The sequence below is a fragment of the Mobula birostris genome, chromosome 21 (assembly GCF_030028105.1).
Source record: "Mobula birostris isolate sMobBir1 chromosome 21, sMobBir1.hap1, whole genome shotgun sequence".
Lineage (NCBI taxonomy): Eukaryota > Metazoa > Chordata > Chondrichthyes > Myliobatiformes > Myliobatidae > Mobula > Mobula birostris.
The window spans coordinates 34,986,857-35,005,590 of NC_092390.1; the positions used below are offsets into that span (position 1 = coordinate 34,986,857).

The 18,734-nt window shown below is 44.4% G+C and overlaps 1 protein-coding gene across 5 annotated transcripts in view; it reads right to left on the reverse strand.

Moving 5' to 3' along the window:
• The window catches only part of LOC140185720 (monocarboxylate transporter 12-like), a 104,893-nt gene extending 89,207 nt beyond the window's left edge, over positions 1 to 15,686 (reverse strand). For 2 of the 5 annotated variants that reach the window (XM_072239287.1, XM_072239285.1), the window contains exon 1: positions 14,330 to 14,674. The gene's annotated coding sequence lies outside the window, so the exon portion shown is untranslated. Of the gene's footprint in view, positions 1 to 2,803; positions 2,936 to 14,013; positions 14,123 to 14,329; positions 14,675 to 15,620 lie in introns of those variants that run through there. The other 3 variants (XM_072239282.1, XM_072239281.1, XM_072239286.1) reach the window with 3 other exon arrangements.
• Positions 15,687 to 18,734: the final 3,048 nt, after the last annotated feature.

Here is an 18,734-nt window from a genome sequence, read left to right on the forward strand (position 1 = left end):
TGTTTCCTCGCGGCCCGGTAGCACATGCTTTGCGGCCTGGTACCGGTCCACAGCCCGGTGATTCTGGACCGCTGCTCTAAATGGAGAGAAAATTCAAACATCAGAGTTGCAGAGGGACTTAGGAGTCTACATGCAAGACTCCCAGAAGGTTAATTTACAGGTTGAGTCTGTGGTAAAGGAGGCAAATGCAATGTTGGCATTTATTTCAAGAGCAATAGAACATAAAAGCAAGGAGATAATGCTGAGGCTTTATAAGGCACTAATCAGGTCGCACTTGGAGTTTTGTTAACAGATTTGGGTCCCATATTTCAGAAGGGATGTGCTGTCATTGGAGAGAATCCAGAGGAGGTTCACAAGGATGTTTCTGGGAATGAAGGGGTTAATATGTGAGGAGCATTTGGCAGCTTTGGGCCTGCATTCACTGGAATTTAGAAGAATGAGGGGGGATCTCATTGAAACCTACTGAATGTTGAAAAGACTCGATAAAGTGGATGTGGAAAAGATGTTTCCTATGGTGGGAGTATCCAGGACTGGAGGGCACAGCCTCAAAATTGAGGTGTGACCTTTTAGAACAGAGCTAAGAAGGAATTTTTTTATCCACGAGTAGAGAGTCTGTCGAATGCTCTTCCACAGACTGCTATAGAGGCCAAGTTCATGGGTGTATTTAAAGTGGACGTTGATAGTTTCCTGATTGGTCAGGGCATCAAAGGATATGGCAAGAAAGCAAGTGTATGGGGTTGAGTAAGACCTGGGTAATATGAGCTTCCGGTTTGGTCGCCGGCTGCTCAACCATGGTTTTCAGTCGGGCACCGGATGCTCAGAGAGATTTGGCGGGGGCGGGCGCTTGGTGCTCGGCCGAGGGCCGTGGTCGAGTGGTCAGCGACTTGGCCGGCTCCCCCACCGGACTTAGTCTGGTGAGGAGGGTGTGAGGAGACACAGCAGGACTTAAAAAAAACAAGACCTGACAAAGGGTGGATGAGCTCCTTGTGAGCCAATGGCCATCTTCCGTGGAAGAGATTAAAGCCTCACCACGTATCTACGAATCGTACGCTATGCACCTAGTTAGAAGAGACATGATGAACTTGGGCGCTGCACCGTGTGCCTGGACCTGCGCAAGGCCTCCGCCTAAGGAAGGGCCGAGCTCGAAGAAGGGCCGACACGGCCTCTGGCTCGAGCTCGGCGGGGCGGCGGCGGGCAGTGCCAAGGCGGCCAGCGAGAACAAACTGGAGGAGAGGCTGTACTCGGTGCTGTCGCAAGTTCGAAGAAGATGGAGGTGCATAGCCGCCAACCCTGGATTCAGGACGGCACCCACTGACTGACTGAGATCTGGGATCAGCCACGATGGAATGGCAGAGCAGACACAATGGACTGAATGGCCTAATTCTGCTTTTATGCCTTATGGTCTTCAAAACATAATTTGACATAGACACAGCCATCCCAGGAAAATGCTCCTGCTCACACTTGACATCCTCCTTGGACCTTGTACTTGTACTCAACATATCAGCTACACCAACACTCTGTCAGGTGGGGAAATCACTTTAAGAGTCAGGGCCTTCCAATTACATAAATGGTACATAGGGAAATACCAGCCCTTAAAGCACTAACTCCACCAGGGCTATTAAGGTTCAGGTACATTCAGGCTGTTACTGTACTCTGGGTCAAGACTGGCTGGAATAGATTACTCCCCAAAACAGAAGACCAAATCCTGAGAAGCCAGATAATTTCCCCCACCAGCAGTCTCCTTCATCGTCCAAGAGATCGATATCAGTAGCATCCCTTCTGTGACGTAGTAAGGAGTCTTCGTACTGTGACGAGAATACACATAAATTAAGATGTTTGCTGGCCTGGGCTAGCACCAGTGGCATCAGCAGTTGGTCTGCCACCTGTCCTCAGGGGAGGGAGAGATAAGGAACACAATGAAGCAGCATTTGGAGATGTTAATGAAGGAGCCATCAGTCTGGGTATTGTCAAGATCGGCTCCCCCTTTGAACCCTGAACTGTTTGAAGTGATGGACAGGCGATCTGGAGATGTGTAATGAAGGGACGGGAGAGAGAGCTGTCTAGAGCGGCTCCCCCTTTGAACCCTGAACTGTTTGAAGTGATGGACAGGCGATACCCCAGCAGGAGGATAAAAAGGGACAGGTTCACTAAGGCAGGACACACACGACACCCCGAGGTAACGAGACCCTGGAAGCGGTGCGCCTCTCACAAGTCGGTGGGAAGCTCTTGGATGGCTGATCGCGGGATCAGCCTTAGACGCACAGGGTGAAAAGGTACGATCAGCGGGAACCCGGTGTGTGTCCGCCCTTGCTTGGGTGCCGGGTTCACTGCAGAGGATCGACCGCATCTGGAGGAGGGGTCACAGTCGGTGACCCAAGGTGACATCACAAAGGACTCGCCCGAAAGCTGCTTGTGAGCAATATCGCAGGTCTGTGAGTGGAAGCCGTTTTGAATGATCATTTGTTCTTGTTCTCTCTCTCCTTCCCCCACATTGTCCAGCGCCATGGCAATGATTACTGCGAACTGAACTAAATTGAACTGGACTTTGTGTCACTTTGAAATTGGTCATTTACCCCTAGACAACGATAGAGCTTGGTTGATCCTGTTATCTTAATTCTGTGCACATGTGTGTGTTATCATTGCTGAACTGTTGCATTTATTATCCTTTCGATTACTGTGTTGCTCGTTTCTTTAATAAAACTTTCTTAGTTCTAGTAATCCAGACCCCAACTGAGTGATCCATTTCCGCTGGTTTGGCAACCCAGTTACGGGGTACGTAACAGTACAAATTCAGCAATCTGACCTGTTGATCCAGTGAGCGAATTCAAACGCCATCCACAGGAATGTATATTAGGATCTCGCACCACAAATTAGCATTCACCACTGTCATTCTATAATGCAGGGAGATACGAATGCACTTGCTCCTGATTAATCACTGGATAGTTAGAAAACACAAAAACAATGGAATTACAAAAATTGCTCCCCAAATGGTCAAACACTCTGAAATGTGGCATCTGATATCTAGAACAAAGTTGTTCAAATTTTTACCAAAATTCAACTCAAATTTCATATGGCCACTATGAAAAATGAGTCATCCCTGAAACCAGTTACAAAAACCATGGGGAAACACGTAACAAAGTAACAGATTAAAACACAATAAACACGTAACAGATTAGAATGCAAACCTCAAAGCCCAGGCTGTGCTCTTCTTTTAAAACTTATTTTAAAACATGGAACTGCAAAAACTTAAAACACACACAGTAGTTAATTTCTCACAGAGAAACAGCACTTATCAGAGAACTGATAAGGAGAAAGCAACTGTGCAGGGGCCCAAAACATTCACAGTCTCATAAAGGCAAAATCCTCACATGCACTCACACATACACACACACACACACACACACACACACACACACACACACACACACACACACACACACACACACACACACGTGGCACACTGATGCAGGTGGCCACACCTCACTTTTCTCTGCATTTAAATCATTCACACTCTACTTACAGGAAGGTGGATGCAGGTAACATGGCCCACTCCCTACAACAATGAGGCAACAACCAACCCCCGATTCCCACTATCGGCGATCGTCAGCCGATCTCCTTTGCAGGGAACCCTGAATGGAATGTGAAGAATCTGGCAGGGGACAAAAGGAACCCTTATCTGCGGAGGACTTGAAGAATGGCTCTTCCCTCTCAACAGTCTTCCTCTCTTTTTCCTCCAGACAGTATTTCCACACTGCACAGAGGGTGGGCAATGGAACCCCATTTACCATCTCTACCAGAACCCCAGCATTAAACAATGCTAAAACCATTTCTTTATGGGACATACAGGATCCCAATCAGTTTATCTAACTTTTGTACTTGGCGACACGCATCCTCCTCTACATACTCTAAACCTTGTAATAATTGAATTGCTGTGCTTATAGAATGACCAACAGCTGGTGCTATGAAAGACATTGGGAAAATTGCCTCCATAACTGTGTGTCCCACCATTCCACAAGTTAATTCAATATCCTCTGGTGGGATACCACTGTCATGGTACATTTCTATGATAAGAGCCCACTGGCATAGAACTTTGGTACCTTCCTCTATTGTGCACCATTCCACTTGGGGTTTTAATTTACATTCAGCAAGTGTGGTTCACCCAGATTTCCGTGCTGCTGTTACCGGAACCCATGGTGATGCATTATGCTCAGGAGAAACAAGCAGTGTTCTCAGAGCATTATTGATAATGTGTTGGGACGATACGCTCCCGAAGGCGCTCATCTCTCCATTAGGTAGGCTCGCACTGGTACCTCCCTCATCCCATAACCTCAATAACGTGCAGCCAAAGACACCCCTGCCTTTTGTCTGCACCTGTCCCCTAAACTCACTGATTCCTTAATGGAGAATTCTCTAGTGAGCTCTGTTATCTCGAAGCTGGCCATTACGCCACCCTCCCCCCCCCCCCCACCACATTTCTGAGCTCGCTCCCCCCCTCCCTCCTGAGAGGAAGAAGCTGCGGATCAATTTTCCTCACAGCAGTTGTGGGAACGCATAATTACTGCCCTGGCTGGTAATGTTTCAGACACAGAAGGGAGAAGGTGATCATTTTGAGGATTAAACTGATGGATCCACTCTACTCTCTCTCCCTCATTTTCATCATCCAGCCAGCCGTTCCCATCTCCCTGACCCACAGTAGGATCGTGGCTCGTCTCAACATGACTCGGACCTTAACAGGATCAGGTTCCCAACTGGCCCTTCGAGCCGCCTCTAAATTCTGTACTTTCATAAGCCAAAGGGCTATCTGTATTTTCATATCTTCTAGATTTGTAACCCTACTCTGAGCCATCAACAGTGATTCAGTCAGAATAATACAAAGCTGACTGAGATCTTCCAATTCATTCTTAAAGGCTCACTATCATTTTATACTGATGTCTTACAATCGCTGCGAGAAGCTGGAAAGCATTCTGTTGGCTACCTTTTCTTCTGGGAAAACCCAACGATTTAAATATAGAAACAATGTGATGTCCCTTTTCAACCCCAGCAAAATCTAACTGGTCTGACCAATGTACTGGCATCCTGTAACCCATCAGTAAGTTAGCAAGACTTCCAAAGCCCTCAGTATTATCCGTCCACCCTGGGATGCTGCATCTCTCATAGTGAGGGTCCACTCTTTTAAATAACCTTTTTAATAAATGCATTTCTGCTTAAAAATAACAGACCCTGCTCGCAGCAGCACCAAATGTAATGTTGAATCAGCCCCACAGGTCTGGCAAGTGAGACACTGACTTCAAATATTACATTAATCATTTATTTACAAACAGTAAAAATTCAACCAAACATTCATGTTTCCCAGGTTACAAACACTACAAAGGCTATTCCAAATGGAGATTGAGGAGTCAAGAAGGAAGTTCCTCACAATCAACACACAAGGGACTGTTCCACTATAATCTTCTCGTTTTTGGTGTCTCATCAGCTCCAGCAATTTGGCAAAGAACAATGGACCAAGTGCTCCAAGTTATTCCAGGGACACAATGTAACCTTCTTAACATCATCGTGACTGGCAAAAGTGATGAAGAGCATCTCCAGAACCTTGGTAAAGTGCTTACAGGCTGAGTGAGTACGGCCTGTGCGCAAAGAGAGAGAACTGTGAGTTTTTCAAGAATAAAATCTCATATTGTGCAACTGGCATTGGCAAGCACGGCTTCCATAAATCACAAAAGAAGATTGAAGCAATGTTGCAGGCACCCAAACCAGAAAATGTGCCACAACTCAGGTCATACTTGGGCCTTGTACACTACTACCACAGGTATCTTTGAAATCTTGCTGCAGTGCTGCACCCATTGAATGCACTGTTACCAACAGGAGCAATGTGAGAGTGAGAGTGGGCATATGACCCATCCTTGCCCATCAGACTGGCGTGAAATGCATCCCCTTATGGCATTGGTGCTGCTTTGTCACCCACTATGAAAGATGGATCTGATTGTCTGATTGCATTTGCTTCAAGAATACTGATGAGTACAGAATGCCATTACACACAGATCGACCGAGAGGCCCTTAGTCTAGTATGGGGAGTAAAGAAATTTCACCACTACTTCAATGGATAAAAGTTTACTCGAGTGACAGACCACCAGCCCTTTGTATCCATTTTCAATCCCAGGAAGGGAATCCCAGTGACATCTGCTACCTGGTTGCAATGTTGGGTGCCCTAGGAGCCCGCTGTGATGTCATAGAGTTCAAGTGTACTAAACAACACAACAACGTTGACGGCTTGTCACGTCTTCCACTGCTGACACCTGAAGAAGGAAAGTCTTTATTTGGTGACCCACAGCATTGGTGGACCAGCTGCCGGTAAAAAATGCTGAAATACAAAGAGAAACAAGGAATGATCCAATATTGTCAAAAGTCTATGACATCACCATGCAAGGATGGCCAACTCATGGCAATCCCAGTCTTCCAGAGTTCTCAGCGAGATGAGACCGACTATCTGTATGTCAAAGAACCCTGATGTGTGGATCTCATGTTGTGGTTCTCTCTAAACTGTGCACCAGAGTGTTAGAAAATCTGCATGAAGGACACCTGGGTACAGTCAAGATGAAAAGTCTCATAGTCTGGAGCTATGAGTGGTGGCCTGGAATAGATAGACAGATTGAAGACTTGACCAAAAGCTGTTGGGGATGCCACAAGGTTCAAAGTGCACCCCCACAGCACCGTTACACCCATGGGAGCGGCCATCTTCACCATGGCAAAGAATGCACATTGACTTACTGGGTCAGTCATGACCTGCATGCTCATTTGAAGTGGCATGAGATCATACCAATGAAGTTAACCACATCAGAAAAGACTGCTTCCGCTCTGAGGACTGCCTTCACCAGAAGTGGCTTACCAGAGCAAATTGTGAGTGAGAACGGACCACAATACATGTCACAAGAGTTCAGACTACTCATGAAGAAAAATGGCATCAAACATTTCAAGTCAGCTCCTCACCACCCAGCAACGAATGGGTTAGCTGAAAGGTTTATCCAATCCTTCAAAAAGTTCATTAAAGCTACGGACAAGGAAGACATTTCTCTACAGCACAAGGGGGACAACTTCTTTTTTTGTGTACTGGAACTCTGTTCATGCAATGACAAATCAAACACCTGCAATGCTGTTCAGGAACAGGAATCTGAGATCTCGCATAGACCTCCTGAAACCAGATCTACGGAGGGAAGTGCAGAATAACCAGTTCAACCAGTCGCCGAGTGAATCAGCAAGGGGCTTCAAGGTTGGACATGAAGTTCAAGTGCATGATTACCGAGAAGACAAGTGGACACCCAGTAGGACAGCTACAAGAACCGGACCACTGATGTACACAGTTGATGTTGGAGATCAGACACGGAGACATCACGTGGACCAGAAACTGATGCTCAGCCAAAGAACAACAACTGAGTCACCTGCATCTAACAAGACGGACATATTACAGCCACCTGACTTACCTCTCAGTGATGATCATGTCACCAACAGCAACGTGACACCTGCAAAAGAAGAAAGTTGCCTTTGACAAGACACCTGCCAAACCTGATTCCACTCCACAGGGCCAAAGGCGCTATCCTGAAAGAAACCGAGCACCACCCAAAAGACTGAACCTTCGGTATAGTGAAGTTAGTTATGGACTGTTTTTGCCAAAACATGTTTATTTGGATATGGTTTGTTAAAGGAAAATGGAATATTTTGTTACATATACAGTTTAATGTTACATTAATCTAAAGGAGGAGAAAGTGTAATGTACGAATCTATTTCTTTTAGCGCAATGACTCCCCTTAGCACTAATTAATTGACTGAGAACTTATGCACACGTATTGATTTGTTGCTCTTTCTGCGGAGTGAAAATACACGTTAACTTCACCTCCAAATGCATGACTTTACTTATTTGAAATGTAGTTGTACAGACAAAACAGAAAGCATTTTGGCCCAAGGAAGGACCATGCTGCTCAGAGGAATCAGTGGTCCAACTACAACAGTTTTTGTAGGCAACGTATCTGAGAAAGCTGATCAGGCAGCTGTTAATCAGGCAGTTACTTGAGTAACGTGGCTTGGTTTTAAGCTGGAAGAGAGTTCAAGGAGCTTCAGGAAAGTTGCAAGCATTCGGATTTTGCGAGTATAAAGAACCAGAATCTGCTCTGCATATATTAAGGTTATTTCATGAACTTCAAGTGGGAGACAAAAAGCTCTTTGTAAAAGTAGATGCAAAGACCAAAGCCCAGTTGGATGAATGGAAAGCCAAAGAGAAAGGAATCAATGGAGATACGAAAACAAAGGATTTGTGAGATAATTCAACAGATTTGCGGAGAAGGCAGGAGATTGGGACTGAGAGGCAAATTGGATCAGCCATGATGAAATGCAGAGCAGACTAGATGGGCCAAATGGCTGAATTCTGCTCCTATATCTTACGATCTTATAATGTTGTGAATGAGGAAACCATGAGGAAAGATAAGATCATAAAGGGATATGGTAGTTGTATTGTATCATATACTGTGTATATAGCTGAGATGCATTCTCTACTGAGTTGGAGTTTAGAGCTAAGCGGGCAGAAGTGGTGTATTACAGTATATTTCAGTAATATTTGAGTAATATTATATATATATTGTTTGATTAGGCATTCTTGTTCATTTAAATAATTCATTACAGGTTATATGTAAAAATAAATGAATTGCATACATCATCACACTACCATGTGATACATGCTGCGCCTCGCTTAAAGTAAACTCGAGGTCAGACTCCTGTGTCATCCTTTGAATTAGTTTAATGTTTTGAAGTTACAAAACATAGCAAAGGAGAATATCAAGAGGTTCTCCTTCTGCAAAGGGGTTCAGAAAACAAGGAAGGGTCAGAGGGAACTGGGTGAACTCCAGACAGATTTTCAGCAACTTCTCCTTCTGCAGTTGAAGTGGGTGGCTGCGAGGGAGGAGTTACGAGAGGTGAAAGGCCAGCAAGCCACCGAATGCTCAAAGGTTATCTTCTGATCCAGGGTCCTCACCATGGAACACGATGGAATGTGCTTCTTCCAAAAGGGTCACGGGGGAGCTCTGTGATCCACAACCATAAGGAAGAGAACAGCTCATACAGACAGACATATTGAGGACCCGTAGATCCTTTATGTGGGTCCGAATGACAGAAAGACCACAGACAACACAGCCTCCCAAGTCTTTCTGTTGTCTATCAGGGAGGTGTTAGACAACAGCAAGCACAAGTGTCTGGACCAGTCCCTGGACCTGGAGGAGCTGACTGGCTCCAGCCATTCCTTTGACTTGAATAAAACTCCTGGAATACGATGGTTAGCAGCTGAGTTGCACTTGATTCTGTGGGACTGGATGGGCCCAGATCTGCTTGAAATGTACAATGCTATGATTCTAGCTGGCAAGATGTTAGACTCCATGAGGGAGGACATCATTACCCTCATCTACAAGGGGGAGAGGGATTACATCAGCGATTGGAGACCCATTTCACTGTTGAATGTGGACTACAACATCCTATCCAAGGCCATTGCCAGCAGGATCAAGACTCTTCTAGGACAGGTGTTCCATACTGCTGTACCTGGCAGCAAGATCTTTGACAGCCTTGTGCTGGTTCTGTGAGACCATTGCCTACATGCAGGACCGTAGGGTGGATGCCTGCCTGGTCAGCAAGTACGAGATGTACGTACTTTCTAAAACGGCCACAGGGGAGGGAATCAGGAATTGGATCCAACTGCTCTTCACAGCCACCTGTAGTGTAGTCCAAATCAATAGGTGGGAAGCAGATAGCTTTCTCATCATCTGTGGAGTCAGGCAGGGTTGCACACCCTTCCCTCCTTGTCTTGTTTGTGTGCTGTACAGAAGCCTTTAGCAAAGCCATCAGGAATGACAAGAGCATAAGGGGGGTGGTGCTGCCAGGCGGTGGAGGGATGCAAGTGAAGGTGAACATGGACAGCATCACTGCCTTCTGCTCGGATCCGATGTTAGTTCGCTGGTCGATCAGCATCAGCAACCAGTTTGAGTTAGCATCAGGGACCAGGGTTAACCGCACGAAGAGCAAGTCCACCCTCTTCGGCAACTGGTTCAACCAATCCAGTGTCCCCTCCGCTATCAGGTCTGATTACCTGAAGGTGCTGGGGATCGGGTTTAGAGGGGCCGAGACATGCAACAAGAATGCAAGCACGCTGGGAAGATAAAACAGAAATTGGGACTGTGGGGGGGTTGCTCCCTGTCGATAACTGAGAAGAACCTGGTCATCAGGTGTGAGGTGCCCTTAGGGCTGCTGTCCTTGGCACAGGTGTGGCCCTTCCCCTTCTCTTCTTGCTTGGGAATCACCTCAGCTTTCTTCTGGTTCATCTGGGGATCCAAGATGGAGCAGGTCAGATGGGTTACAATGCACAAATCCCTGGATAACAGGGGCCAAACTGTACCCGATGTTGCCCTCATCCTGATGATCAGCTTCGTGCATGGCTGCAACTTATGTGCCGAGGTTCTGTCTGTCCCTGATGTCGTGAAGAATGGGTCTGGTCCCGTTGCTGTGCAATGCCTCAGTAAGATGGTGAGTTGCCACACTACCTATCTTTCATGGAAAAGCTCCTCTGCACCAACACCTTTGACCACAAGTTCATCAGGCAATGGTGAGCATGGAACATCCAGCAGACACTGAAAGAAAAGGACTAGGTGGACGCAGTGGGTTAGTTTCCTGAGCAGACTGTCCGGACATTCTGGCAGGATGCCTCATTGCCAAGCCTCACCAAAAGGCACCAAGATCTCGCCTGGCTGGGGGTGAGAAGGGCCATCCCAGACAGATCCTTCCTGCCCGCCTGGAGAATCCCTCCCACAGAGGAGCCTGGGGACGGCTGTAGTGGGGAAGAGACAGCAGCTCACTGCTTTGCAGACTGCGGGCTTGTGAAAAGTGCGTGGAGGAAGATGAAAGAGCCTGTGTCGCAGTTCATCCGCAGCAATTGCCTGACAGAGGGCCCTCTGATCTACAGGCTGTTCCAAGGGACACACACTGAGGCAGACATCAAGTGCTGCTGGCAGATCATCAACTCAGTGAAAGGTGCTCTTTGATCTGCCCGAAACCTGTTGGTCTGCCAGCAGAGTGAGAAGTTCCTCGAGGAATGCTCCTGACTGACCCATTCCAGTCATGTTGAAGCATGCTGAAGCCACAGCAAGAGCTCATTGGGGAAGGACCACAGTGCAGGGCTCTTCTCCTACCGGAGAGAGAGGATCCGGGTTGGGGGAGGAAGCCTCTCCATTATTGTTGTTGCAGTACCCCACCCCAGGGGACCATCTGAGTGGGGACGGTGTTGTTGATGTGCATGAATGCAATAGAACAGTACAGAAAACATTGACTATCAATTTAAAGAATGAAAAGACATTGATCAGTTTATTCTTGTATTTTTATTGTGAATAAAGTTGATCAAGTTAGTGACAATGTCCCAGGTTAGCAAAGTCAGCAGGACTTGCGTCTGTTTTAGTGGACACACAGCTGCCAATGGATTCTGAATTGGCAACTGTTACATTTCCTGAAAGGAGATCGTAGGTCACTGGAAACCAATACACAGAATTAACCCTCCAAATGTTAACTCAAATTAGAGGGCAGTTTCTGCCTCTCTCTCTTATTAGCTTCTATTGCACAGAAACACACTCGGCTCAACATGTGTGAACCTGGATTACTTTGACTGAGAAACAGCCTCTTAAAATGATTGGCTGAACTAAAAACCTGAGAATGTACAGCTCAAAGTAAACTTATTATCTACCAACGTATATGTCACCATAATGTAGGAGCAGAATTAGGCCATTCAGCTCCACCATTCAATCATAGCTGGTTTATTATTTCTCTCGACCCCATTTTCCTGCCTTCTCCCCACAACCTTTGAAGCCCTGACTAATCAAGAACCTATCAAGCTCCGCTTTAAAAATACCCAATTACTTGGCCCCAAAGCTGTCTGTGGCAATGAATTCCACAGATTCACCACATTTTAAATATGAGTTTAAAATATTGGATGCATTTTTTAAATTCGCAGGTAAATTATGGAGAATATCTTGAATATTTTTTGCTATCTTTTATGATGTTTTTTATTTAAACAGCAAAGAGGCAGTGGGGAAGTAGGACATTTTGGAAGATATACTGTATTATGGAGCACAGATTTATTTATGGAAAAAAAGATGATCTATCATTCTCTGTGCTAAAGACATCAAACACAGCAACAGGTAGGGGTTTATGAAGTGATTATATATATCTAATATCACCCTATCCTGCAGGCTGGCCAGTAGACAATGAAGAGAGATAAAAAGAACATAGCTTACATATCACACCCTCAGACTATCTCAAAGTATTTGACAGGCAATGATTTTTTTTTGCTGTCAATGCTCTTTCATTTTTCTTTCAGTTGAAAATCATACCAATACAATTTCAGAAAGAAACAAATGGGATTCTGTAATTACAGAGCTACAGAGAATAGGATTCAAATCCCTTAATAGATAAGATTCAAAGGAGAATGGAATAAAGCTTTGGCCATAGCAAGTCTACTAATGTGTGGATACACAGCAAAGAAAGCAATGGTATCCCTAGACATCTATCTCACAGGTGTACAAACACATTTAAAGGGAATCTATATAGGTAGCTAAAAGGGAAAGGAAAATAGGTTATATTGAGAAGGTGGGATGTACAAGGTTGCAGTAAGCAATTATGCATCTCAGGCACTAGTATAGACATAGTGGTTTAGGGTTGGGGCACCAATGTACACACATTGGGTTAGGATGTCTGTACAGTTAAATTCTATGAAATTCAGAAGTATGAGATTGAGGGTCTTGAAGATCAACTATCCAATGTTGTGAAGCAGGCATTATGGAGATCATTAGGTTAAGACTGAGCTCATCACTCTTCCCAAGGAAAGCTGGAGGAGCAGGAAATTTACATTCTCCCATTCGCATGGTTCCATTTCTACAAGCACCTATGGCAAAGAGCATGTCCAACTGGGAAAGGTTCAGTGAACTGGGGATTTCCTCTTTTGGAGCGAAGGAGGATGAGGGGTGTATAAAATGAGAGGTATTGATAGAGTGAACAGCCAGTGTCTTTTGTTCCCAGGGCAAAATTGGCTAATATGAGAGGGCATAACTTGAAGGAGACTGGAGGAAAATATAAGGGGATGTCAGAGGTAGTTTTTGTTTACACAGAGAATGGTGGGTGTGTGGAACGAGCTGCCAGGGGTGGTGATAGAGGCAGGTACATTAGGGACATTTAAGAGACTCCTGTGCACATGGATGCAAGGAATTTGGAGGGCTACGCAGGGGAAAGTGTTAAATTTATCTTGCAACACACACAAAATGCTGGTGTACCTCTTCCTATAGATGCTGCCTGGCCCGCTGCATTCACCAGCATTTTGTTTGTGTTGCCTGAATTTCCAGCATCTGCAGATTTCCTCGTGTTTGAAATTTATCTTGCAGTAGGTTAATAGGTCAGTACAACACTGTGGGCTGAAGGACCTGTACTGTTCGATGTTTTAAAAGTCACAGAGCTAGCCAGTGTTCCAGTTGCAACTGGATCTGTTGACAGTAATTTGGGAGCAAGACCCCTTTAATATAACCATATAACAATTACAGCACGGAAATAGGCCATCTCGGCCCTTCTAGTCCGGGCCGAACTCTTACTCGCACCTAGTCCCACCGACCTGCACTCAGCCCATAACCCTCCATTCCTTTCCTGTCCATGAAGACCTTCTAATATCTCAATGACACAAGTCTCTGTCCTGACGAGGGGTCTCGACCCGAACCGTCGACTGTACCTCTTCCCAGAGATGCTGCCTGGCCTGCTGCGTTCACCAGCAACTTTGATGTGTGTTGCTTGAATTTCCAGCATCTGCAGATTTCCTCGTGTTTGCGATTAGAACATCAACATCAGTTTTCAAACAATGCAAGCACCTTTCCATAAATATTAAAAGTTGCATTTAAGTATGATTTTATTTAACTGCAAAATAGGCTGGAAAAAATTGTAATCGCGTAACTGGACTACCGTCACTTCATTTTAGTGAGTCTGCTATTTTGCCATATGATATCTGAAAGTGAAACCAGGCTGCGAGTAGATGTGGTTCTGGAGATCTCAGCAGGCTTCCACCAACTGCCTGCAAAATACCAATCCAACAGGTGGCGGCTTCAGTTTTGCATGCGAGTTAATTTTCTATACATTTATTTATTTGACAGATTGATAGCTGAATTGTAAACTTAGTAATACTGATGTACGCCAAAATAAGGCGTTCGAACTATTCTACGCATGAATCAGATCAATGACTGTTAAATAAACTTTAAATACAAAGGCACGTCCCGCTCACCTGAAAGGTTGATAGTCTATCACCTCAAAGTGATAGAATAATAAATCACTCAGTAGGTCTTCTCCGGTATTCTTTTCATTCGATTTAGCTTCATTCTGTTTGCTGTCTGGGGCGTGACAGCTAACTAATTATGTTCAGAATTTACGCAAAATTGCTGCACGCGTCATTTCTAATTATGGTTACGGAATCAAGAAGTGTTTGACGGATATTTGAGTACTCTGTCTTCCTCAAGTATTGAGTAACTTCTCGGTTTTCAACCTCAGTTCGTCTAATTCAAAATCCGCATTACTCTGGGCGCTCCTACCACAGAGCCTCTTAGGAACACAACTGCAAATTCCGACTGTTTACGCTCCTAACGTTAGAGATTAGTGCAACGATTCTTCGAAATAACATAAGATTAACCTTGCGGAGGCTCATTGGGGCCGCAAACAAATGAAATACCTCTGGGGTTAAACATTAAAGATGAATTAAAGGTCTTGGGTTAATATTTTCAGCAATCAGCTTCCAGCTTCTATTAACATACCAGTTGATGTTAGAGTGATAAGAAGCTATACCTTTAGGATTATAGAAAAGAACCGGGACACACCCAACCCTGTCCACATTACCGAATCGATTTTCTTAGTTAAATGTTTGTCCAACATACTGCTGAAGTTATTGATGTTTTAGCAACGCAGACTACACTCGGAGCGGACCATACCACACACTGCCTGAGAGATTGACAGTATACCTGCGCAGTGGTCTCCATTCGTCCAACGCAATCCTACACCATCACAATCTACTACTTCCAGTCTCTCTCCCTCTCACCCACACTCCTGAGGTGTTACACATCTTGTCAGGTTTCATCCTATTTATATCGCGAAGAAACGACTCGTTAAGATCTCCCGGTCTTCTTCTATCTCGAATTTCTGGGCGCAAGCCTTGTGGCTCAGTTTCCTGATGCTCGGGAATTTTACTGTATATAGTCTCAAACGATATAATTTCATAGAACATAGAATAGTACAGCACAGTACAGGCCCTTCGGCCCACAATGTTGTGCCGACCCTCAAACCCTGCCTCCCATATAAGCCCCCACCTTAAATTCCTCCATATACCTGTCTAGTAGTCTCTTAAACTTCACTAGTTAACTTCCCGCTAAGGAACAACATACACTACACTAGGTGGAAATGGATCAGTGTAAAAATCTCGATATTTGCTGCAGCTAAAGAGTACAAATTCCATCGCGTTAAGATTTCCTTGTCAGTTTAATGGAGCTGCGTTTGAAAATCATTACCTGCTATATCCAGTAACTCACCAAAAGACCTCTGCTTCAGAAATACTGCTTTGTCAGAACCTCCAAAATATTTCAGCGATGTCCCACTCAGGACGTTGCTGAACACAGTACGGGAAATGGTGGTTTTTAACTATAATGTGGGTTGAGAGATGGTTAACATCAAAAACAAGCGGTAGGGATATACATTTCCTTCTCACATTGGTAGGTTGTGTCCACTGGATACTAGAAGATTGATGCACGGTCCCAACAATTCAAACATATTCTGTGTCGTATTTTTACTGATATTCTATGCGGGTTTGTTGTCTTGTATGCATCACGTCGCGGCGGGGGGAGGTGGAGGTCTCGGGACTCCTATTACGTGATTGTGATCTTGTGTGTGCTTATTGTGTGTGACCATCTTTGCACCTTGACCCTGTCGTGACGCTGTCTCGTTTGGCTGCATTTGTGAGTATTTATACATAGATGAATGACAATTAATCTTGAATTGAAAAGAATACAGATCATTTCATCACATCAGTGCATTGAGGGAGTACGAGGTAAAATAATAACAGAATGCAGAATAAAATGTTACAGAGAAAGTGCAGTGCAGGTAAAACAAGGTAATTGTGAGGGGCAAAATTCTACCTTAACCTACCATAGGTCTCTTTAATAGTTTTATAACAGCGGGTTAGAAGCTGACCTTGAGCCCTGTGTCTGTGCTTTAAAGGTTTTGCTTGGGCAGAGGTGAAGATGCAAAGTTACTTTGAAAGGATGTAGGTTTGCTATACAAATGGACAACACAACGAATGGATTTCATATGAAATATTGTGAGATTGCTCAATTCAGTAAAGTATACTGGGATTTATTAAGTTGTGATAGAGTAGGAAGTATTGATGTTCATAAGACCATAAGATATAGGAGCAGAAGTAGGCCATTCAGCCCATCAAGTCTGCTCCATCATATAATCATGTGCTGATCTAATTCTTCCAGACATCCCCACTCCCCTGCCTTCTCCCCATACCCTTTGATGCCCTGGTTAATCAAGAACCTATCTATCTCTGCCTTAAATACACCGGATGACTTGGCCTCCACAGCTGCTCATGGTAACAAATGCCACAGATTTACCACCCTCTGACTAAAGTAATTTCTCTGCATTTCTGTTCCAAATGGACATCCTTCAATCCTGGAGTCATGCCCTCTTGTCGTAGGCTCCTTTACCATGGGAAATAACTTTGCCATATCTAATCTGTTCAGGCCTTTTAACATTTAACACTGTTCAAAGAAATATGAGTATCCTTCTTGAGTGCTAATGAAAGTTAGGATAGCAAATAATCCACTGGCCTTTACTGAAAGATGATTTGATGACATGAATACATAAATGATAACAACTGTACAGAGCCTTGGTGTGACCACACCTGGAGAATTACGTGCAATTTCATTCTCCTTGCCTAAGAAAGGGTACATTTGCAATATCAGCTGTAAATATTCATCAGACTGGTTACTGCATCTAGCATTTGTGAGAGATTAGGCAGCCTAAGCCTCTGCCCCATCTTTTTTTTATTTAAAAGAGCTTACAAAATTCTTGAGGGTTTGAAAGGGTTAATACTAGTACAAAATATGATGAACCTGGGGGTGGGGGTCGCAGTCTCAAATTAACAGACAGTTCATCTGGGCTGCAATAAGGAGAATCTTCACTGAACAGCTGGAGCTCTTCATCTTGGAGAGCTATGGAAAGTTGATCATTCATTGTTTTCTAAATTGAGATCTGCATATTAGGGAGATACTGTATGACAAGGCATGGAAATGATGTTAAGGTAGAACACTAAATAGCAGCTCCTAATTTAAGTTCTTACAGTTCTACACTGGAGATGGTATCCTCTCAAGTTTCAGTGGTGAGGTTTTCTTATTATACATAGTATCTGGGATGTCTAAATTAAGAGAACCTTATGTTCATCCAATAGTGGATGCTGAGAATCAAAAATACTGCACACGTCAGAAATATAAAATAAATGCAGAAAATGCTGGAAATACTTATCAAATAGGGCAGTATAAGTGGTAAAAGAGACAAAGCTCTCAAACTAACCTATGTCCCTCTCTCCAACCTTACACCCCATTCTAATAGATCTGAAGCATAAACTGTTTCTTTTTTCCTTTATTAATCTTTTTATTGATTTAAAAGGAGCATAAATATAATCAAGAGAATTATCTCACATATATATATATATATATCAGTAACAGCTGGGTGGCAGTGTTAGCTGTGAGGAGGATGCTAAGAGGATGCAGGGTGACTTGGATAGGTTGGGTGAGTGGGCAAATTCATGGCAGATGCAATTTAATGTGGATAAATGTGAAGTTATCCACTTTGATGGCAAAAATAGGAAAACAGATTATTATCTGAATGGTGACCGATTAGGAAAAGGGGAGGTGCAACGAGACCTGGGTGTCATTATACACCAGTCATTGAAAGTGGGCATGCAGGTACAGCAGGTGGTGAAAAGGGCGAATGGTATGCTGGCATTTATAGCGAGAGGATTCGAGTACAGGAGCAGGGAGGTACTACTGCAGTTGTACAAGGCCTTGGTGAGACCACACCTGGAGTATTATATGCAGTTTTGGTCCCCTAATCTGAGGAAAGACATCCTTGCCATAGAGGGAGTACAAAGAAGGTTCACCAGATTGATTCCTGGGATGACAGGACTTTCATATGAAGAAAGACTGGATGAACTGGGCTTGTACTCGTTGGAATTTAGAAGATTGAGGGGGGATCTGATTGAAACGTATAAGATCCTAAAGGGATTGCACAGGCTAGATGCAGGAAGATTGTTCCCGATGTTGGGGAAGTCCAGAATGAGGGGTCACAGTTTGAGGATAGAGGGGAAGCCTTTTAGGACCGAGATTAGGAAAAACTTCTTCACACAGAATCTGTGGAATTCTCTACCACGGGAAACAGTTGAGGCCAGTTCATTGGCTATATTTAAGAGGGAGTTAGATATGGCCCTTGTGGCTACGGAGGTCAGGGGGTATGGAGGGAAGGCTGGGGCGGTGTTCTGAGTTGGATGATCAGCCATGATCATAATAAATGGCGGTGCAGGCTCGAAGGGCCGAATGGCCTACTCCTGCACCTATTTTCTATGTTTTCTATGTTTAATACAAACC